Below are 21,972 nucleotides of genomic sequence, written 5' to 3'. Positions count from 1 at the left end.
AGTTTTCTTTAACTCTATAAACTCAATTTTAATAAGCTCAAATCCACCTGCCTGAATGTTGGCCACCTCTCAAACTGAAAGAATCAACTATGATTCCTCTCTTGCTCTCTGACTCTGTCTTTCTGTCTCTTTCTCTCTGTTTCTGTCTCTCTGTCTCTTGGTCTCTCTCTGTCTCTCTGTCTCTGTCTCTCTGTTTCTCTATCTCTCTGTCTCTCTCTCACACATGCACATACACACATAAACACACACACACACACATAAATACATACACATACACACACACAAAGGGACACAGATAAAAATACTTTTCATTCTATATATCCAATGATTTGGGACTCTCAGTAGTATAAACTTTACACAATTCTCCACTTTCTCAGTCCTAAACATTATCGAGTTCCCAAATATACCCACCTTGCTATCATTACAGTAAGACAACTGCCTTTTTAATATTACAATATCATATAAATACAATGATGTGTGGTCCTTAGAAATCTTTATTTTTTTGAGCTTTTCTAAGCAAGTTGTGATGAGAAATAGTGATATATAATCGTGTATATATAAATCAGAATAACCACTGTCCTAAAAAGGCTTTACTATTCATATTTAAATAACTTTTAAAAATAAACTAGCTGATTTACTCTTAGAAGCAACCCCAAAAAGAATCTTTTATAATTTTTGTCTGTGTGTGTATATGCTTGTGCATGTACATATTTATGCATACACATATAACATATTTTTTAAATGTACTACTCCATGTGCAACAATAAATAGGATATCTATACAACACTGACTCTCCTTAAAGCTCAGAGATTATTATGTAGTATGGGGATGAAAATATTGTAAGAGCCGGGGGTCACGGAATATGTAGATATCTACAAGAAATGACAGGACCACTGTATTCAGGAGCTCACAACACCTGAGTTTGCCTATATAAGATTCACACAAGATCAAGTCAGTTAACATTCAAGTATAGATTAGGGAGAAGTCCATTAGCTCTAACTTCTGGCTAAGGAGTTGTTGGTAGTTAGTGGCTAGTAGGGAAAGGAGAATCAGTTTTCTTTAAGAGTATGACTCCTCAATGTCAAGATCATGCTCCAGTGGATAGACCCATACCCAGAAGATTATGGACAATTGGCCATATTGAACTGTGTGTATTGTTAGAAACAGTCAGAGACAGAAAGTTTAGAGAGTGGAGAAGTAAGGCAAAAGAGTAGAGTAACGGATATGGTCAAAATCCATTGTATGTATATATAAAGTCCAATGAATCAATCTGAATGTGACATTTAAGTCTACAGCAACTGACTACAATGACAACTCAGCTGTGGTTATGATGTGTTCACAAATGCTTCACATGTAGATAGTTTCTGTAAGTTTTATGTAATTTGCCTCATAGCTGGTGGCAATGAGTTTTTCAAATGAAAAAGAGGGTCAAAATCTGGATTGGGCCCAGAAGACATGCCATAATGATTAAGAGCACTCGTTGCTCTTGCCGAGGACCCATGTTCAGTTCACAGCACCCTCATGATGGCTTATATCCATCCATACCTCTAGTTCTTGGGGATCCAATGCCCTTTTCTCACCTCTTCAGACTCCAGGCATGCATGTGATACACATACATACATATAGGCAAATTACTCATACATATAAAATAAAACAATAAAAATGTAAATCATTTAATCTGGATTGGTATTATAGATAATAATTTCTATGGAAGAAAAGGGCTCTTGCTTTTCTGATTCAAAGTCATTTGAAATAATGAGCTCTTTCCTTCTTAATGAAAGCCTTTAAAACAAATGTTGCACTTTGGCATAGAAGTGCTATTAGAAAAAGAATGGCTTTTAATCATTATTATCTTTCAAGACAGTGGATATTATCTGAATAGTCAGTGAGTAGTAAGTTTTCATGCCACTCATTCTAATCTAATTCTTTGCTTCTTCCTGATATACAGTAAAGCAACAAATCATCAGAACCTATGATAAAGTAGTCCCATGGAGTAACACAGTGCATGAAATTCAATGTTTGACTACTTAGCCATGTCAGAGTGTAGAAATAGAATGACAAATTCAAACTTGTTCATTTTTGGATACAGAAATGTTAGGCACTGGTAGTCACACTGAAGGTATGAACTGGACCTATCTTCAGGCAACCTGGCATGCCTGAACCCTTTAGTAACGAAAAAGAGTAATTGAGTAGATGAATCAATCCCAGACACTACTCACTGGAAAAAGACTTTGATAGTTGGTCTTCAGACAAAAGAGAATCAAAGTTATGGGTTTTGCCTAACTTAGGAATACATCAGGTGTTTGTTCAAGAATAGCCAGATGTTCTCTTAAGGAGAAGTCAAGGATGTCTGAATTTGTCTCTAATTTTAGGTTTATAATGTTTTAAATTATGTAAAACCATTGATTAAGAAAGACAACTGTCACAGCACAGAATAAAAAGTATGTAAACAATTCAACTGCATCATTATGTTACAAAGAATATGTAGCAGGCAAAAACTTTCCACTGAATGATCTCAGGAGAAGAAAACATTTGTTTCTCCTCTCAGGAACTCCCTCAAACATCTCATTCCAGTATTGGTAAGCTAACCTATAGCAAAATACAAATAGTGCCTTGAACCTTATCTTTGGGTACAACTTAATTGCTAGAGTTGGAAGCTGAACATTTCCTAAGCACCTTGTAAGGAAGCAAGATGTAATCAATGAGGCCTCCATAATGTCCCCCACCTCTTAGGACATTACCAAAAGAAATCTTTTTAAAAATGGAGTCATCCTTACTAGCTGGCAATTCAGTAACCACTTTTCTAATAATCTCAATATGCTCAGAAAAGAAGCATGTCAGTAGAGTTTATCAGAATATCTACTCTACCAGAAAAGGACACTTGACTAAACACTGGCCACTTGGGATCATTTAAAAGCTGAGTCTCAAACACCTGGATGCTGGTTCAATAGCATGAACAAAGTTAGAAGTGGTTATCCCAGATTTTTCTAGGAGAAAGCAGTTTCTCTGTTTGTTAACATCAAATAATCATGTTGCTCAAACCCAACACAAGTTAAGAATATAGAAAACTGCACCTAGATATGAAAGCCCAGTAAAAATTCCCAGTTCTGTACTATGAAGATAATTATTGGCAAAGAGAACATTTAATTTACCCTCATAGCATGTGTCTCCTCGGCGAAGCACCAAATGGCCCTTTCTTCACTAGCCAAACTAATGGAGAAAGGATACATCCACAGATGGCAGCAAGACCTGTATTGGGCCAATCATTATAATCTTCTCTCCCACCAATGCTTTTACCATACATAAAGCAGCTATCAAAATACCAGAAAAATACCCAGAAGGCATGCAGCAGAAGGGAGGTGTGGTCTGGCTTGTCAAAGTCTGGATGGTTATTCCTGAGTAATTAAAAGCTGGCTTAAACATCAGTTGTTCATAACCTTACATATAAGGCCAGTTCTTGACTAACTTTATGCAGCTTGTTAATTCTCCCTCCTAACTACTTCAATTATTGAGTAATCTTATGCTATACTAAACTGATAAAATTTTTAATAAACTCAACACTAATGTTACTTGTCTGTTCATATTTTCAAAGAGGATTTCAACAAATAACAGCCCTTCTAAGACTTCATATGGAAGCTGATTAAAGGCAAACTCTTCAGATCAGACATTAAAATTCTACCCTTTTCAGTACTTCTATAGTTTTCCTTGAGAAAGTTTTTTATTGCCATGTTTTCATTGCACTGCAGTGGACAACTAGATTTATATTACAGCACTTCAGGTAGTAACAGTTGTAGAGGAATTTTAATCCAGCAACATGGCTACTCTACCAATGAATTGCATCTAAAGACCTAGGTCTGTATGATCCAGCTGGAATACAGACATACCCATAATACACACTGTTAATCCCTAACAGTGACGTCTGAGGGGCAGAAAAGTGATGGATCAGAGAAGGATTTGACAGAATGAGTTAGAGATAGGATGTGTCCAAAGAGAAAGGAAAGAGAGATTACTTATGAGAAGGGCAGAGAATCAACTGAGTTCAGTCAGTGATGTTGAGGTCAGTTTGATGCAGTTCGGTTGAGTGCAACGGAGCTCAGTTCAGAAGAGAACAGTCAAGTTCAGAGCAGTACAGTTCATGGAGTTCAGAAGCAGAGCAATTCATTCAGAAACCAGAGAGAAGCCAATTTGAGTTAGTCAGCTTGGAGAAGAGTTTGAGCCAGAACAGGTGAGTCAAACCAGCTAGCCAGAGTTCAGACAGAATTAGAAAGTGTAAGCTTATTCAGCAGTAAGGCTCTCAGACAACAATTACATCTGGCAAATAAAGGTTACTTTTACAAACAGTCTAAGTCAACTTTGATCACAAGAAATTCCATCTGCATGAGTAACCCTGTTCACAAGTGCAAAATACCTGACACAGATGCATCTTAAATAAAACCAAGAAGGGCAAAATCTTATAGTAGACTAAGAGCATGGGTTATGCATATGAATGGTAGTGTTGCTGTTTCTTAATTGGATGGCATTGCAAAAGTCAATTTCTTTTCTGTGTACCTGATTGATTTATCTGTAAAAAATGGGCATACACACACACACACACACACACACACACACACACACTTGTATTATAAACAGATATGTGGGGTTTGTGGATGTGCATAGTCTTAAGCAGAATAATGATCACTGGTAACATTTCTCTAAACTCTGAAATTTATGAATAAATTACCTAATGTGATGAAAATTACTTAGCAGGTGTGATTTAAGTCAAGGAATTTAACAGGTTGAAAATATTCCAGATTTTCTAGGTGGAATTCAATATAATCACAGAACCTCTGAAGATAGAAGAATGAGGCAAAAGAGAAATGACTACAAAAGAATAGTCAGAGGAACACATTACTACAACTTTGGAAACAGAGAAAAGATGTCATAAATCAAGAAATAAAATCATCCTCTAGAATCTAAGAGGTTAAAAGGGGCAAATGTAAACTGATTCTCTCTCAAATCATTTACACAAGAACATAATCCTGCCAACATTGTGGCAACATCTTGCTCTTAACTCAAAGTCACACATTCCACATAAACAGATATACAAATTCTGAATAATATTCACATTTTTCTCTAGTTGGTATGTTTATAGATATGCATTTATTGGCTCTAGTTGTTTTTTGTCTTTCAGCTTTTAAATGTTTCAGTGAAACAGTATAGTATAGGTATAGTCAAATTATATATATATGTGTGTGTGTCTGTGAACATATAATACATATATATTACTCAACACGTACTATATATAGTTTCTGAATCCCCTTGCCAACCTTCTTTCAATTCTCTTAACCATGAGCTATCTAATGTCCTTATTTTGGACTTTAATACTTCCACATATTGTTTTAAAAATTCACCCCATATGAATGTAGTATGATCTAAAAGGGATATTTGGTGTTTCTGGTGATTCTATTTGGTATAAATGACATTATATTTTATATGCTACCTTAAAACTTGTTTTTATTCATATTTTAAAATAAATATCTGTGTTTTCCATATTTATTTCTAGTAACATTTCCATTTCAGTTTTGGTACACTGACCACACTACATTATGGAACTATATCAATTTTGATTTGACTATTCTTTTCTTTACATGTTCATTTGTAATGGTTCTACTATTTTAAGGTTTAAAATGAATTTTTCAGCTAACAACTTACACAAAGAGCTATCTAGTGTTTTTCTGAAGAAGTGTCTTTTGGATTTGGAATAAAATATGAACTTCCTAAATCACAGAGCATAGGAATCATTACTAAGTGTGTCAATTCTCGATTGTCACTGTGATAATATATATTACATTAATTGCTAGCACCACTGGTTCTGCAATTGCTTTGACACAAGAAGTCACGACAGGTACTTTTGTTAATCACTTAGCAAAAAGATGTTACTAATACGTTGAATATACAAGAGGATTTAGATAGGCATTGGGAAGAACGGATTGATGCTCTTTATCCTATTCAAATTATTGGAAGGAGGTTCAGAGTTTAAGAGTAAGGAGACATCTCAAGTGTCATGCCAAATACTATTGGATTCATGTTAGTTCTAAAATTTACAGTTGTAGTCATTATACTTAGGAAAAAGTTTAAAGAAGACATTTGCAATGTATTTGGCATCATTCTAACACCTCTCTGGATGTTTTAACGTTACATAGTGAGCTTATCAATTTCAAGAATGCTGCTCTGCTGAGTATTGATGCAGTAGACACTGCAGATAAAATTACCCATGGCCTGAGGCCAGTATTTCTATTTTGGTCAAGCTTCAAGAATGGCATATATAGCTTGATCATGCTAATCCTTTTTTGTCCTGGGAATACTTTTATTCCTGCCCATTGTGTTAAAGCTTGTCTTTAACAACATCAACATGTTGGCAGCCAAAGTACATGGCTTGAATCTGAAAATGTACCCCCAGACAGAGTTATTAAATTAACAGGCTGACAAGCCAAGGACGGATAAGATTCTGCACAGAGCCTTACCAACCTAAGACACAAATGCATTGCTTTGGATAATGCATATTCCATGACAGGTAAGGAAGGCATTATTATCAGAACAACCTAAGAGAGGCTCAGACTTGTTAATGAAATTAAAAAAGGGGGAGAGGCGGAGAGATCTGGGGGTTGCTTGGCAAGACTCTGACATTGGCCAAGGACAAGGAAATGGGCTGCTTGACAGGAATATGACATTGACCAAGGACAAGGAAGTAGGCTTCAGGCAGGACTCTCACATTAGGCTAGAACAAAGAAGGAATTTCAGGCAGGAATATGAATCTTAGGCTAGAACAAAGAAGTAATTTCATACAGAAATCTAAATTTTAGGCTAGAACAAGGACATAGGCTTCAGACATGAAAATAACTTTGGGCTAGGACAGGGAAGTTGGCTCAGATATTTTGATCATCCTGATAAGCCCTAGAAACAGTGATCACGGGAGTGTTCATGTAATTAGGTTTAATGCCTTACTTGTTCTTTGACTATTTGTGCTTATTGTCTTCCTTTTTTCTTGACTATTTGCATCTATTGTATTGCTAGACCCTCAACCTAGAACTGACCTTAATACTTATATGTAATTAAATGCAAAAAGGAGGGGGGATGGGATAGGGGGTTCTAGGGAGGGGAAATGGGGAAAGGTGATGACATCTGAAATGTAAATAAATAAAATATCCAATTTTAAAAAAAGAAAGTTTATTTGGGCTTATAGTTTCAGAGCAATAGTCCTTAATGGCAGGGCAGGAATTACAACAGATGACCAGAGCACAAAGCTGAAATGTCACATGTCCATTTAGACATAACAAACAGAAAATACAAAATAGAAGTTAAGCATGGCTATAATCTCTCAAAGCCTGCCAGCTCCAATGATATGCTTTCTCCAGTAGAATCTACCTCTTAAAAATTGTGAAACCTCCCCAAGCAGTGCCACATCCTCTGACCAAGTATTCAAAAAATGAGCCTATTATGGGGTGGCAGTTCTCATTCAAAACACCACACTACACTTTGTTAAATTATATTTTGCTGGTGGTTTAGTTTGAAAATGGGGTCTTTCTATCTAACTCTGGCTGGCTTGAATCATAATATTTAAATGTATCTACTTTCATAAAGCATTTTGTTAGGTATTATTAAAATAGGACAATCACACAGGTATTTTTTATATTTATTTCTTAGCAATGAATGACTGATGTAAAAACTGGAGATTTTCTAACATAACAAACCAATGATAAAACTGTATTTATCCCAGAAATATCTATGCTACAATCTCAAGTTGCTAATGAAGTCTCTGTAATCAACTGTATAATTCAATATTCTTCTGAGAGATACATGGAAAACACTTATTATACTATATGTAGGGAAAATGTGCACACATTTATTCAAAGTATATAATATAATTTAGTTTGCTAAAATGAAAAACTAACTGCTTTGAGATTACAAGAACAACTGTAGATAGGCTCCAGGGGCTACTACAAAGGAAGTAGCTAATCATGGAAGAGAATTCCAAACTTGTTGTGCCTCTTCAATGGTGAGACCAATGTACAAAGTCACTATAGATAGGTATCATACTCCAGCAAGAATGGCAGAACAGAGGTGTCATTAACATTGTTGTCCTTTCGGTATTGAGTAGACAACTCAGCGGTCATTATCTCACCCAACCTCAGAATCTGTCTCCTTCAGATACTTGCTATAACATCAGTCACCCAATAAGGAGATGTCCAAAGAAAAATAGAATCCAGAAAACATCATACTTCATAGAGTAAATATTTGCCAATAATCACAGGCTCTAAATGTATTGAGAACAATTAGAATAAATATGTTCTAAAAGTATGTGTTCTGACTTTCCATTTTCTTTTGCTTCTCAAACAAAGAAATATCTCTTGAACTTTTAAAGGTTAAATTATATTTTTACTAAGCAGCTTCTTATAATTTACTTCACATATACAGTACTTCTAATGAACACTCATAGCATCTAGTTCACATTAAGTTCTTCAATATTTCTTTTTAAATAAGAACTTAAAAACTGTTTTAAAGAATTAAATGAAAGCATGAGTAAAATTTTTTAAATTATATTATAGTGGAACAGGCTCTTAAAATGAGACTGTAAAACTCAGAAGCTGTGCAGAAATATTTGACAAATTTGACTATACAAAATTTAAACCTTTTATACAAGAAAAATTTACTACTAAAAATGCAGAAGACAAATGACAGACTAAAAATATTTGTTTTTCACTTAAGAGAAAAATAAATTCTTTCATATTTAAAGAGCTATTAAAATTCAGTGAGAAAACGAAGTAAATAGAAAATGAGTAGAAGACAGAATAAGAAATTTAAATTACCAATAAACATACAAGTGCATACTTCAAGTCACTTATACTTAAATATAAAATAAAACAATAAGATATCATTTTCCAGGTTGAAAAAGAATTATAACAGCATTAACACTTTAAAATCAGTGATTTAGTATAGGTGTGTGCACAAACATTATATATGCACAGGAAGCATCTAAAAAGATACAAAGAAACCTTAAGAGTAAATTCTAGCTAAAGTAGGTAATGAAAGAATAAGAGTTTTATTTTTAATCTATTCTAACATCTATTTCTGTAATAACAGGCCATGACCAAAAGCAACTTGGGAAAGTATTACTTGGCTTACACTTTCAGGTCACAATCCATCATGTAGGGAAGTCAGGACAAGAATTTAAAAAAGGAAAAAAAAGTGAAGTACGAACCATAGAGGAACAGTGCTTGCTAGTTCACCCACGAGCTTAGGTTTAGCTTGCCTACTTTATTTTCTTTTTTTCTTTCCTTTTACTTTCTTATCCTTTTCTGTTTGATACAGGGTTTCTCTATGCATCCCTGACTGTCATACTGTCACAGAACACACTCTGTAGATCTGGCTGGCCGTGAACTCAGAGATATGCCTCCTTCTGCCTCCCAAGTGCTTGGATTAAAGGTTTGCTTTCTTATAGAGCTGTAGGTCACCTAAAGATGATGCTGCCCACAGCAGGCTGGGTCTTCCTTCATCAATTAAGAAACAAGACACTCTTCCACAGACATTCCTACCGGTCTATCTGATGTAGGCAATTTCTCAATTGAAATTCTCCTTCTAATCTACTGTAAATAGTGTCATGTTCACGATTAATGCTAAAACATTACCATTTGCTCTTTGTAGAAATTCAATTTTTAAACATGAGTAAAATTACATTTTAAGTGCAAAAAAAGATGGTAGATAATAAGAACAAAAACAGTAAGGGCAAATGACAGGTAGAGAAGAATTTGTAACAGGAGGTGTAGGGAGGGCAAAGGGAACACCAGGGATGGAGAAGGGAGTAGATATAGGGAGGTGGGGAAAAGCAACCAAACATAAGCGTTACAAAATTTCCATAAGTAAACATGTTATTTTATAAGCTAGTTAAAATAAATACATAGATAAATACATACATAAATAAAATTGCATAAGACAAAATAAAAACATCTTTTCTTTTCCACTATACCTGGTATTGTTATAGTTTATTTAAAATACTGCATAATGGTTCTGACAAATCCTGATATAATGTGCTTTCCCTTTTGTTTGATTAAAACACTTTTAAATTTCTAAAAATTAAAAAGGAATAAAATCCTAAAGAAACGGGGCCATGCTTCATGAATATGGAGGACGATAAACAGAGAAAGGAAGGAAAGGCTAAGATTCAAGTACATTTCAAGTTTCATTTCAAGCTGTGGTTTTCTTACTGCTTCCAGAGAAACTGTTTATATAACGACATGGAACAAAGTGGCTGTGAGTCCATAGGACTCAGTGTGGTGACATGATGCCTAGTTATCCATGCTTCTTTTTTTAAATTTAATCTTTATGTATGTAAGTATGTATTATGTATGTATGTATGTATGTATGTATGTATGTATGTATGTATGTATTATCTACACTCCAGATTTTAATCCTCCCACCCCGGGTCCACCCTCCGACTGCTCCACATCCCATACATCCAACCCACCCACCCGTCTCCAGGAGGATGTCCCCACACCCCAACCCCCCCACCACCACCACCCAACCAGACCTCCCCACTCCCTGGGGCCTCCAGTCTATTGAGGGTTTGGCGCATCATCTCTAATTAAACTCAGAACTGGCAGTCCTCTGCTATATATGTGTTGGGGGCCTCATATCAGCTGGTGTATGCTGCCCGGTGGGTGGTTTAGTGTCTGAGAGATCTCTGGGATCCAGGTCAGTTGAGACTGCTGGTCCTTCTATAGGATTTCCCTCCTCCTCAGCTTATTTCAACTTTTCCCTAATTCAACCACAGGGGTCAGCAGCTTCTGTGCATTGGTTGGGTGCAAATATCTGCATCTGACTCTTTCAGCTACTTACCGGGTCTTCTGGAGTGCAGTAATGCTAGATTCCTTTTTGTGAGTGCTCCATAACCTCAGTAACAGTATCAGGCCTTGGGGGTCTCCTCTTGAGCTGCATCTCATATTGGGCCTTTCACTGAACCACCTTTCCCTCTGTCTCTTCTCTGTTTTTATTCCTGAAGTTCTTTCAGACAGAAACAATTCTGTATCAGAGTTTTTGACTGTGGGATGGCAACCCCATCCATCTACCTGAAGCCCTGTCTTTCTGGTGGAGGTGGGCTCTACAAGTTCCCTCTCCCCACTGTTGGGCATTTCATCTAAGGTCCCTCTCTTTGGGTCCTGAGAGTCTCTCATCTCCCAGGTCTCTGGTGCATTCTAGAGGGTTCCCCACTACCTACCTCCTGAGGTAGCCTGTTTCCATTCTTTCTGCTGGCCCTCAGGGCTTCAGTACTTTCCCCACACACATGCTTATTTTTATGCTGAAATTGTTGCCACGTTACATTCTGCACTGTAATGCTCTGGGTTAATTTGACAATTTTCATTTTCATGCACATTAATTGTAATTGCACTTTAACTTTTACTCCTTTTCTGAGGACTACAGGTGGAAAGCATTATCATTAACTGTTTACCAAGTAAACAAACATTTAGAATAGGTTTATTAACATAAAATGAAGGAAAACAGACATCTGCTAGGAAAAAATATGTTTTGAGAAATTCTGACAGGATTAAGTCTCTTTTTCTTCCAACTCAACCTGTAAATTCTTAATCTCCATCTAAATTCTGAGATATTACTCCTGAGACACTGCATGCTTGTTTCAATAAGGTATATAGCATACAGGTTGAGAACAAAAAGGAAAGCTGTGTCTTCATACCTATTCAAATCTTGGCACTATGAATTTGGGGCAATGTGCACTTGAGAATATTGCTTACCTCCCTGAGTCCTAACCTCCATTTCCTTACATATAATACTGAAACCACAAAAAGTCCAAAAGAATCTGTTAGAAAAGTTAATCAGGGTGATTAATACATTTAATCCAGTATCTGGAACATGGTAGATAATCTATAAATGTGAATAATCAATTCAACTTCAAAGGCCTAGAACTATATTTAGATCATGTGAGGGATAATCTCCCCTCTTATAATAAGACTGAGTAGAAGAACATTCAAGTTCCAAGATGTGGTTATTGTTCATGAGCCAGTATTCACTCAGCTTCACCATCAAAGTGAAAGGAGTATAGCAGTTAAACTCCAAGGCACAAAGCTTTCATTGCCAACTGTCTATCCAATATAGGAACATTTCTAAAATGTAATGGCAGGTCCCAGAGGAGAATCAACAGATCTTTAGTGGGGTTGAACAGTTCCAAATCAAAAACATTTATTATTTTCATAGCATATATTCTCAAAATAAGTTGCTAATTACATTTTTAGAACTTTGAGAAATGAGTACTGATATTCCTTGATTTTGTTGATTTTGTACAGGCTAGGAAGGCAGCCAGTCAGTTCCTACTACAGAGGAGGGAATGCCTGTCCTTCCACAGATGTTCCCTGGAAAAATAATGCAAAACTCAAGTGGCTTACAAGTAGAAGACAACTGTGTAGCCATTGGTGCAAGAGCTGACAATGGAAAGGAAGTTGTTAATAGCTACACTAACTGATAATCTATCTCGGAAGTACATTTAGCCATTATGAATAGCAAAATGAGGACAAGTAAAAAATGTAATAGACTTCTAATTTTAGGTTCTTAAAGGTGCAGCCTTCACCACTCAGGTGCCACATGTGAGCCAGATATAGTCCTTGCCCACCCTGTTCTGTACTTCTTTAGTGACTTTCCTTCAAGATGCCTGAGTAAGTACACCATGAAGGAGAGGAGGTGCAGACCTTTGCCTTTCAAGTAGAAATAATCCTTTCAGGCTGAAACATTTCAGCTAATATTCTTCCCCAAGAGAACATTCTATTCAAACAAGGGAAATTTCCTTCAAGTGTCTCTAATGCTTCTAGTACCTTGGACAAGATTGACTATGACATCCTAACAGACCATTTTGAGTTGGGCATGGCAGAGATCTGAAAATTGTCATTATCCCCAGTCCTCAGGAGCACATGCAGACTTTGTTAGGAACAGGCATTGACATGATCAAGGCTGGTCTCATAGATAACTTGAGAACCATTGCTAAGCCTGGCACAAAAATATTCATGGAGACTCTCCAGGCCTGTGAAAACATCTTTATGATTGATGTTGGATTCTCTTCTGCCTATCTGGTGACAAAGAATTATATTCAAAGAAAAAATAATGAGCAGTATTCTTGAAATCTTCTGCAGGTAGATCCTTCACTACATGATCAGACTACGATGAGCGTATTATCCAGGGTACAAAAATGGTCCTTCACTTCAAAAAAGACCATACAGAGTACCTAAGGGATAAAAGGCTAAAGGGAGTAGTGAAGAAATACTCATAGTTTATTGGTTATCTCATAATTCACTATTTAGAGAAGTAGAGAAAGAGAGCATTGTTGATGAAACAGAAAGAAGAGAAAGGTGGGAAAGAGGAGTCAGATAAGGATTAGGAGAAGGCTAAGATTTAAAATGTGGGAACTAATGGAGGGATGGTGAAAAAAATTAAAACCAAAAGAACTAAGGAGTGATATAGTTATCAAGAAGAATTTGATAAAACTGAGAATATTTGGACCAAAAACACTGATGACCTCACCAGGAATAAATATGGTGAATTCTGTAAGAGCCTCACCAATAACTGGGAAGACCACTTGGAAGTCAAGTACTTCTCTACAGAAGGTTGGTTGAAATTCAGAACATTAATCTTAATCCCCCAGCCAGCTCCCTTTAACCTCTTTAAAGTATAACAAGAAAAGCAACATTGAACTCTATGACCATCTTGTGTTCAACATGGACAGCTACAATGACCTGATAACTGAGTACCTCAACTACATCTGTGGTTTGATGGACTAAAAGACCTACTCATGAGAATCCTAAGGATAGCGAGATCTTGAAGTTATCCATAAAAACATTGTAAAGAATCACCTTGAGCTTGTTTACGGAGCGTGTGCAGAAGTGGTTTGACATACTGTACATGACTGAGCCTATTGACTACAACTAAGTCTAGCAGTTTAAGGAATTTCATGGGAACAAGTTGGTCTCACTGACTAAGGAGAGCTTGGAGCTACCAGAGGATAAAAAGGAAAGGAAAATAAATGGAAGAGAACCAGCAATTTTGAGAATCTCTGCAAGCTCATGAAGGTGAGATAGTGGAATAAAAAGGTTGAGGTGACACCCTCCAAAGGTCATGTCATAAACCTGCTGTATTGTGAGAAGCACTAGTGGCTCCACATTCAACATGGAATGAATCATGAAAGTCCAGATACTTTGAAACAACTCTGTAATGGGTTACATGCTGGCCATAAAACTCCTAGACATCAATTCTGACCACCCCATAGAGATCCTATAGCAGAAGGTAGAGGAGAACAAAACTGACAAAGGAGTCAAGGACCTGGGTGGCTACTGTTTAAAACTGCTCTTCTCTTGCTTCTTCCATGAGGATCTTCAGGCCCACTCTAATTTCATCTATTACCCTATCAAATTAGGCCTGGGCACTGATGGAGACAAAGTGACAGCAGAGGAGTCCAGCAGTGCTGTTCCTAATGATTCTTCCACTTGAGGGTAACAAGGATGCTATTGCTTGGATGAAGTTGATTACAAATCCTCCTAGAAGCTCTAGCCCTCCCATGCCATTCCTGAAAGCCTTCGGTGGCCCTGGCCCACCTGTTTCTCTGCCTCTTGGTTTTCTTCTATCTTGTCCTTGATGTCTTAAAGCAGGAATATCCCCTCCCTCACAGATAGCAGGTTTGAGTGTTATGTAGGGAATGTTTGCTTTGTTCTGAAATTTAAATTATGCAAAATAAGGGAGGCATAGGTTTTTGAAGTACAGTTAGTACTACTTGGGGATAAGTTTTTTATTAAAATGTAACTTTGGTGGCCTTGCTATGTTCACATATCTTCATTTCTATCAAGCCTCTTGTGTTATTTTCTGAAGCCTAATGGACAAGTTTGAGGCTTTAAAAGTGAACTTTATTATAAAACAATCTTCAGCTAGCAGAGAATTTCCAGTCCCAGGATAACTATGAAGAATTGTGAGTCTTGAAAACAGTGCAGTGAATAAGCATGAGTCTGAAATCAGGCAAACATTTGTGAAAAATACTACTACACTAACTACATCTAAACATATATAGTCCCCTAAAGTTCCATTAAAGCAACAAAAAGGCACAGTGAGAAAAGAATTCTGTCTTCAATAAGCAATGCTAAGGAAACTGTATTCCACTTGCCAAAGCATAGAAATGGATACAAAACTCAAACCAAAGTGAACTCAAAATGGATAGAAGATGCACATGCAAAATATGAGAACACATAGTACCTAGAAGAAAATAAGGGAAAATAGGAAGATCCTTAACATTGGTCCTGACTGTAATATTTAATTATCACAAAAAATTATAGGCAATAAAACAATAAAAAGTAAATAGAACTGCACCAAAGATTGTTAATAGCAAATAAGAAACTGATCAAAATGACAACCTATTGATCAATGTATGTATCATAATAATGTTTAAAAACCTTATACCTAATAAGGTATTTATTTTTTAAAGGATTTATTTATTATATTTATATGAGTACACTGTTGCTGTCATCAGACACACCAGAAGTGGGCATCAGATCCAATTACAGATGAGGCATCGGATCCAATTACAGATGGTTGTGAGCCACCATGTGGTTGCTGGGAATTGAACTCAAGACCTCCGGAAGAGCAGTCGGTGCTCTTAACCACTGAGCCATCTCTCCAGCCCCAAGATATTTATTTTCAAAACATAGAATTATACAACTCAAAAGTAGAAAAGTGCCCAATTAAAAAACAAGCCAAATACCTAATTAGTTGTTTCTCCAAAGAAGACAGAGAAATGGCCAACAACTAATCATGAAGGAAATGCAAATCAAAACCAGAGTGAGATATTACCTTACTTCAGGAAGAATGACTCTTATTAAAAAGACAAAAGATTTTACATACTAGAAGAAAAGGAAATCAGTACACACTGCTGGTAGAAATTTAAATTCATTCAGATATTATGGAAAACAGTATCAAAGTCCTCAAAACTTAAAAATAGATTTATCACATAATCCAGCAATCCTATTATTGTCATTGAAATGAAAGTTATGTCAAAGACACATCTGTATCCTCATATTTACTGTATTGTTCACAGTAACAAAGAAATGCAAGCAAACTGTTCATCAATTGGTGAATGCTAAAAAGTTTTGGAAGAGACATAGAGACAGGTTATCTAGGCTTAAAAAAGAGTTAGAGATATCCTATCATTTATCCCAACATGATCGAATGTAATGAACCTTTTACTAAGTGACATACAAGACACAGAATATAAAATAAGATGAGGCAAAAGCCTTCATTTTTAGATATTTTTTAGGAAAACTATGCCCATTTCACAGTGGTTGGATGAATTTACATCCCCACCCAAAGCACATAATAGTTGGTTCTCACTGCCACAGCTTCACTAGTATTTCTAATCATGGAGTGGCCAATTGTCATGGAGGTCATAGAGAGAAGATATGCATTGAATAGGAAGGTGAATTAATTTCCAAGATTTCGTTCCAAACTCTGAGCACTTACAAATAGCATGGCCTTGTTGTTGTTGGGTGGTTTTTTTTTTTTTTGTAAGTATTGCTCGTCGCTCCTTTATTATACTGATCTGGAAAGAGACTTAGTTGGTATGTCCAAATGAATTCTGAACCCACACGGTAGGGTCAAGCAGCTGGAACATGATTCAGACAGTGAAAGACAAAAACTTGGACATGATCAACAAGGCAAAGGGATCCAAACATAGCAAGAGGTACAAGGAGTTTATCCCATTTGATATGAGGAATGGCTTATTTTCTGGTGACCACACAGGACTGTTTTAACTGCCACTAGCAACCTCAGAGTTGCTTTTGTGTGCTGATATAATGTATATATACTTTTTTGTAAAAGTAAATGTAACACATAGACTTGACAAGATTGATCCCAACCCTCTAGGGCCAGCAGCTCTTTTAGGGTCAGAGAGAAAGTAGGGTTTTTTAAATCACCATGAGGCTACTTTCACTCTCCACTGGAATGACAATGCCCCCAGTTACCTAATTGCAGTAAGAGTGCAGGACAAGTGACAGGGACAAAACTGAACTGCAGCTTCTCATTGGTCATACTACAGCACAGTTCCTCCCTGACTCCTTTCTAAATAGTCCCTTAGTAAAAAATAACTAAGAAAAGCTATAATTACCATCTCTCAACTCTCCTGGTACAAAGAGCCATCCCTGGACGTGGACCAAGAACCTGAGCCCCCAGAGGTGTTATCCTGACTAGATTCTATGAACGGCGTGGGTGCAGGGGATAAAATACTAAACTGAAAATGGGAGCCACAGGTCCCCATCTGCAGCTACAACTTAAACCTAAGATCCTAAAGATGTAGTCAGTGTGATGGGCGCTGGGGAGGGTGCAGGAGGCAGAACAGGCAGGGAGGGTGTTGGGAGAGGATTCTGCCGCCCCGCCTTCACTTCTTCACCTCGCCCTGAGCAGACACAGCTTCCATTGCTTTACGCATGGCACGGTCTCCTCATCCCCCAGGAACTGCATGGGCTTTATGGGCTTCAAGTTCTTGTCCAACTCATAGACGATGGGAATGCCAGTGGGCAGGTTCAGCTCTATGATGGCGTCTTCTGAGAGACCCTCCAGATGTTTGATGATGCCCCAAAGGCTGTTGCTATGGGCGGCAATCAAAACCCTTTTCCCCTCCTTGATCTGGGGGACAATTTCTTCATTCCAGAAGGGCAGTGCTCTGGCAATAGTATCCTTCAGGCTCTCACAGGAGGGTAGCTGGTCCTCAGTAAGGTCTGCGTGCCTGTGATCCTTGCTGATGTTACTGTAGAAGGGACGATCAGGCTCCATGGGAGGTGGGGGGACATCGTAAGATCATCTCCAGATCTTTACCTGAGCCTCACCATGCTTAGCAGCAGTTTCTGCTTTATTGAGACCTGTTAGACCCCCATAGTGTCACTCAGTGAGGCGCTAAGTCCTGACCACTGGCAACCACTTCTGGTCAATGGCATCCAGGACTATCCAGAGGGTCCGGATTGCTCTCTTCTGCAGAGATGAAGCAGATGTCAAATTCATAGCCAGCATCTCGCAACGCCTGCCCACTGCGCTTTGCCTCCTCGTGGCCCCCTGGGCTCACGTCCATGTCATACCAGCTGCTGAAGCGGTTCTCCAGGTTCCAGGCACTCTCGCTGTGCCAGATCAGCACCAGCTTGTAGGCAGCCATAGCATGGCCTTGTTTTAAAAGCTGTTTCCGTTCTTATTTTCTGCATAAGCCCTTTCCTAGCTTGTTTGATCTCCATCCTTGAAGCTAATTATTTATAGCTTTAGTCCAAGGTGCTAATACAACTGTGTCCAGAAACATAGAAGACATGTATGCACTTGTCTAGACATGCTGTCTCTAAAACACACACACACACACACACACACACACACCTTACAGAAGAAATTAATGAAAGCCTTCCCTAACCTTTGTCATTGTTGAATTTTTTCCTAAGCCCACTAGAATCTCCACCCTTTTGGGAATCCAGGATGTGGAAAAACTAAAAAAGAATGTAGTTTTACCCATACCAAACATTAATTTTGCATTTATTTGACATGACTTCTTATTTTAGAGATCAGAGAGCAAAGTAAACTCTGTGGTTTGTAAACTTTGCATGTATATGAAGTAAAACTACACAGGGAACACAATGTATAATGGCCTGTGGTCCCTTAAATCTTCATAGCATTTATGGGCCAGAGGTGTGTCTCAGGCAGGTGAAAACACATAGAACAAAAGTTTGAAGACCTCATGAGCTTAATTTAATCCTTGAAATTCACATAAGGTTACAATGGACTCTGTAGAATTATTCTCTGACTCCCACAGTCTCTCTCTGTCTCTGTCTCTCTGCCTGTCTCTCACACACACACACTCACATACTGCCACATGCATTCACACACATAATTAATAATTATACAATAATAACCCATTTTAAATGCTACAGTCATGGAACACTTAAGTGTGTGTTGTGTACTTTGCGATCTCCCATTCCTCCACTGGCCTCATGGAAAACATGTTTCCCCAGTACCTACAGAACATTGCCATCTCAGTATAACCCATCCAAAGGGGAAAGCATGCCTGCAAAATAAAAGATAGAAATGGATCTGGTAAAACAATCACTACTAAAAGCAGAAACTTGCTGGGTGGCCTCCAATTCACAGAAGGGAGCAGCTAACACAAATGTTTTCAAGTAAGGAACTGGGAACATGGATCATCGAGTGTTCTGCAATTGTTCTTCCTGAAATGAAATAACAGTCCACAATATTTTTAACCCACACTAATCATTCTTTGATGCTGAGCCCATAAGAGGCTCTTTAACTGAAAAGCCCTAAGGAAAACCAGTGTCCTTCCCTTTTGCCACCTTATGTCCATTACCTTGCGGGTGAATTTGTTCATCACATCTAGGGGCAAAGTAAAATCTCCACAGAGTGGGTAAGCCTCACACATGTGTGTTCCTAAGATGACAAGGAGAGGAATTGCACTTACAGGATTTCACAGCAAACTCAAGAGGATGGCGAGAATGTGAAGAATTTTAACAAGAAAGTATTAACAATGTCAAAAGTAGCATGTTTCGGCAAAATTCTCTGAAATGAAGCCACACTCATCTCACCGAGATATTAGTCGTAGCCTAATGGAACAGATTTTCATTTCATACTCTATGCAGCTCTCGTTTATGCTTTAACAGTTTTAGTGAAGAATTCCCATTGCACGCTTTTACCAAGCAGGTTCTTATTTCCCAGATGAATTTCAGGAACTTTCCCTCTCCCCACACTTCCAGTAGCCTACTTTCCCAATTGGACCTTCAACTCTACCCCTTCTCAGATGGCTCTACTGGCCATGTTCCCAAGGTACTCAGTATTTCTTATCTCTACAATTTCCCTCAGTCAGTTCTCCTAGCCAGAAAGTCTAACACCTTTGTTGCTTCCTCTCCTGTTTTTTTTTTTTTGTTGTTGTTGTTGTTAAATTTTAATTCTTCTACGAATCTCTTCTCCAGTCCCTTCCTTCAAATCCTTATAGTAATCTATCAGTACTAGCCCAGGACCAAAGCTTACTTGAGTATTGACAAGAAATGGAAAGATAATACTAGAAATAAGGAATAAAACACCTTAATGTCCAAAGCCAAGTAAAAATTTTAAAGTCTAGAATTGAGATTAATTAGTACAACATAATATTCAAGAAATAGCTATTAAGTCTTACTTTGTGCCAGACAGCCAAAGTAGCACAATTCAAAAAAAAAGTAAGAAAAAAATGATGACCAAATGATAATTCAAATATAGATCCATCTTTTGCCTTTTGCCTGAGCAGATAAGTAGATGGTGGGAACATTTTGGATGTGAGAACTGGAGAAAGTGCAAATTGGACTAGAGTAACAGGGACTTGATAGTTCAGTTTTGGCCACATAACTTTGGAAAAAATTGTGCAATCCTTCATTGAAAATGTCAAGCAGGCGGTTTTATATACAACTCATGGACTCAGAAGCCAGAAATGAGAGGAAGAGTGAAAGTCAACAACCAGGAAGTTGGGAAAGAGTTGAAAGCAAGTGAAACAGAGCCAGCTTGAAAGCATTTCTATAAATATTGAGTATCTCAAAAGGTCTTCCTTTCTATATTGGTGACAGGCTTTGCAGAGTCAAGAAGTACATCTTAAAAGAGCCAGGCCATCTTATGGAACTTTTCCTTTTATTCTTCTTTCCTTAATGTTTTATATGAACATATGTAATACTTCTTAGTAGACGGGTAATGGTAAGGAATTTGAATAAATAGCTCTCCTCTCAATTCTGAGTCAGTTGCCTAATAAACACTCATACCAATATATCTTAATTGACCACTGCTAAAGTCTAGGATCAGCGATATAAGTTTCCTAATTTTTATTTTGAGGTCTTGACAGAATCACCAGTCACAAATGATACTGAAATCTAGCAGGCCGCCCTCATGTGGGTATTTATTCCTTCCAAGAAAACTCAGGCATGCAGGATCAGACCAGAAGGTATGTTTTCCTGCAAAGAAGCCAACTAGATTTCACATGGAAGCTAAAAGGCATTGCTGAGCATCACCTGCTGCTTTGAAAAGTCTACAATTGCTAGACTTTGGGTTTTGAATGTGTATACTTATTAAGTATATAGCAAACAAAGTAAAAACATAAATAGCAAATGGCAGGCAGACATAAGTAGCAGATGAATGGAAAAACAGTATCAAATCAGCATCTTCCAACATTTAGCAAAGACCACTTGAGTAGCCTGAATGAGAGAGCAAACAAAGGAAATATCATTAAATTGGGAGCATGCAAACATAGAGCAGAAATTGACAAGAGAAGTTGAGATAGTCATCTGGAAGTAGCAATTCAACTTTCTTCATGAATGAGCTTCTTCGTTTCTGTTCTTACTATAGGCTGTTTATTCCATAGAATAAACAATAGTATCCCCTAAAGAATATAATTTTTATTTAGCTCCTTTCAAGGGCACAATGCTTTTAATACTCTTAGCTATTTAATCTTTTCCTCTTTCCTCATTGTGGTACCTGGGAGCCAGTCTAATGCCAAATAGGAGGTTTTAGAGGTGATAAAGGAAGACCTCCTTATTCACACAGCCTATTTTCAGCAAATGTAAACAGCATACGACATTATACAGATATTTATATTGTAGCTGCTTAGGAATGAGGAATGAGTGAACTTCCTTAGAAGACCTGAAGTTCCTGAGGTAAACGAGCACAGCAAGAGATTAGTACCTTCCTGCAACCTCAATGCATGCTGCATAGTGCTATGCTATAGCAGATGGTGGATAAATACTTAACTGAATAAGGAAATGGCACCAGGAGCAATGTGTAAATGTGTTATGAACCTTCGTCATTCAAAACTTAGCTTAAAAATTCGTATCCTTTGGAAAGCCTTTTCTTATTAACCCTGCTTCACTGTGATCAGCTCTTATATTTAGAGAAAGCAGTGCAACA

The 21,972-nt window shown here is 37.5% G+C and overlaps 1 pseudogene; it reads right to left on the bottom strand.

Moving 5' to 3' along the window:
* Window positions 1-17,446: 17,446 nt before the first annotated feature.
* Window positions 17,447-18,214, bottom strand: LOC114639053 (annotated as a pseudogene).
* Between the last annotated feature and the right edge of the window lie 3,758 nt (window positions 18,215-21,972).

This window comes from Grammomys surdaster, unplaced genomic scaffold (genome assembly GCF_004785775.1).
Source record: "Grammomys surdaster isolate TR1022 unplaced genomic scaffold, NIH_TR_1.0 61, whole genome shotgun sequence".
NCBI classification, from domain to species: Eukaryota; Metazoa; Chordata; class Mammalia; order Rodentia; family Muridae; genus Grammomys; species Grammomys surdaster.
This window is presented reverse-complemented; position numbering and strand designations above follow the sequence as displayed.